Source organism: Staurois parvus, unplaced genomic scaffold, assembly GCF_062004578.1.
Source record: "Staurois parvus isolate SC_StPar_1 unplaced genomic scaffold, SC_StPar_1.0 ptg000294l, whole genome shotgun sequence".
NCBI lineage: Eukaryota > Metazoa > Chordata > Amphibia > Anura > Ranidae > Staurois > Staurois parvus.
Window position 1 is genome coordinate 3,741,981 of NW_028318090.1, and position 2,469 is coordinate 3,744,449.

General features: G+C 46.7%; 1 pseudogene; it reads right to left on the minus strand.

Annotated features, from left to right (window-relative positions):
• Positions 1-1,748: 1,748 nt before the first annotated feature.
• Positions 1,749-1,864, minus strand: LOC149458105 (U2 spliceosomal RNA; annotated as a pseudogene).
• Between the last annotated feature and the right edge of the window lie 605 nt (positions 1,865-2,469).

Consider the following 2,469-nt stretch of genomic DNA (forward strand, 5'->3'; position numbering starts at 1 on the left):
GTCACCGGACTCTTTTATGCATTGTATACTTTTACCATCGGACATATTTATTTGTTATATTTATTTATTAGCACTGCACCTATACCTATATTAATTAACACTATTGTTATTGCTGTTGTTGTTAATGTTGCGGTCATATTTTTTATTATTATAGTAAAAATATATATTTTTAAGAATATTGGATATTGTATAATATTGCATCATTTTGTATACATTATGTTGTTATATTTAATAAATATAATAGTGATGCAGCCAATTAAATACAATGTTGTATATGTTCCTCTCATAAATATACTGCAGAAACAATAATTGGTATGCACAACCCCTTCCAAACCCTATACTGGGGAAATCCTAAATAGGGGCAGTTACACCACCATAAAGCCAGCCATGAATCAAATATCGGCAGGTTCAGCAGGGACTGGCTGAAGTTTGATCCATGTGTTGATCAACTTGTGGACAATCAGCCTGTCAGGTTTTTCACGAACGATCAGTACCACTGGCACTGTTCATTGTGATTGATTTACTAGAACTGGATAGTGGAAAATCTGGTGCAGCTGTGCATGGTAGTGTAGCACCCTCCTAGACAGGTGCTAGGATTAGGTAGATTTAGTTGGCTGGCTCACTGTGTTTTTGTTGCTTAGTATTTAGCTTGTCTCACTGAAAACAGTGTGGCAGTAATTGTTGTATTAGGCTAGATTCACAATAGTGCGGGCTGTTTGGCACGTGTTTGCGTGGGCATAACAGCCCATTCATTTGATTTGGGGTGCTGTGCCCGCACTTCACACAAAAAAAAGGTGCATGCAACTTTTCAAAATGCACTTGCAGGGAAACCGCATGATCTTTTTGACCAATCGCACTGTGGGCTGAAATGTGTGGGGTGCCATTCAGAAGGAATGGCAGCCATTTTTTTTTTTTCTTAGTCCGCAAACGTGCAAACTACAACGAAAAACCCGTAAGTGATCACAAAAAAAAGTGCAAGTGCGAACACCACATGAAAAAGTGCACTTAGGGGTGTGTTTGTCCTACCCCCGAAGGGGTTGAACCGTTACCCTGATCCCCCAGGGCACGAAGCTCCTGACAGGGACAAGGTTCCCATTTGGTCCTCCTGGCCAAAAGGCCTGGTGGACCACCGTGCCTTATGTCCAGCCGAAGCCGGACATCCAGTACTAGGTCAGGGGGTTCTCCCGGAGAGAAAACCCTCTAGGGATCAGGGGAGGAAGGAACCAAAAGGCCACACATCCTCCCCCTAGACTTCAGGGTAGGCCCGAGGACCCACACTCTCCATCCGTGAAAAACACACACATAAGTAACAGAAAAGTGACAAACGTGGGAGGTGAATAAATTAAATAAATAGAAAATAAAAAAGTGGTACCGTGCCAAATTGTGCACAGACAAGGCCCTAAGGCCCGTAGCAAAAATTGCCCTGGACTTAGCCAAAAGACCTGGTCCTTAGGGCGCTGTGCAAAAAGAATGAAAAACAGTGACCATGTGCCATCTTCACACTGTGGGGTCCCACACCCAGGTGTTACTAGTGGCACCCCTGAGAGCGTCTTCCTCAGGGGGCACTGAGTTTGCGGACTTTTTGCGTCCTCAGCCCCTGGCCAGACAAGGTAGATCCGTCCAAATCAGGAGGTACTGGGTCTTTCCAGTCTTCTCGGAGGAATTACTCCCGAGGCCCCAGAACGAATCATGGCGCTCCCCGGTTTCTGTCCCTCCGGTACTAGCCTTCCGGACCCCCATCATACCAGTGAGGGTACTATACAACAGCCATCCCCGCAAAGCTAGAATGGCCGGGAGCACCCCCACTGGACACTGATAAGAACAGATACTACACTTGATGTTAGCCAAAAGGCCGAGAAGCCATGCACATCCCGCAAGAGCAGTGCGAATCGGCTGTGGGTGGTTGAGAGTGAGGGAACAAGTGCGATTCCTGCAATCAGCCTGAAGCCTGCAGGATAGTGTGAACCAAGTAAATACATTTGTGCTCGCTGTAATCAGTGCAGTTGCATGTGATTAGTTAGGTCTGCACAGTGTTTCACCTGCTGCTGGTTTGATTGTTTCCTCTGTTTTCCAGAGAGCAGTAGAATCCTCTGAAACATAGGTGTGGAGCAATGCAAATAACATTATGAATATATATACAGCCCTGGCCAATCCTATGAAGGATGGCCTTGAAGGCGGCTGGGCGTCTGTATAAATACTCTGGGACACAGAGCTGCTGGGTCTTTTCCTGCAGAGGGGAAACCCTTCCTGGAGGGCCTGCTTCCATCTGGGTAGCACTGCCATGTGCTTGCTGTTGGTGAGGCCTCAGGTGGGTGACCTGAGGGCCTGGAGGCTGAAGCTACAGAGAGCTGACTGAGGGGCGTCTGCTGAAGATCTGCTATTACAGGAGAAAGGTTTGCATGGATGTTGGAGGGAGGCAACCAACTTTCCAGTACAGACTGCTGTGAGAGATCTTGAGGACTTTTGGGC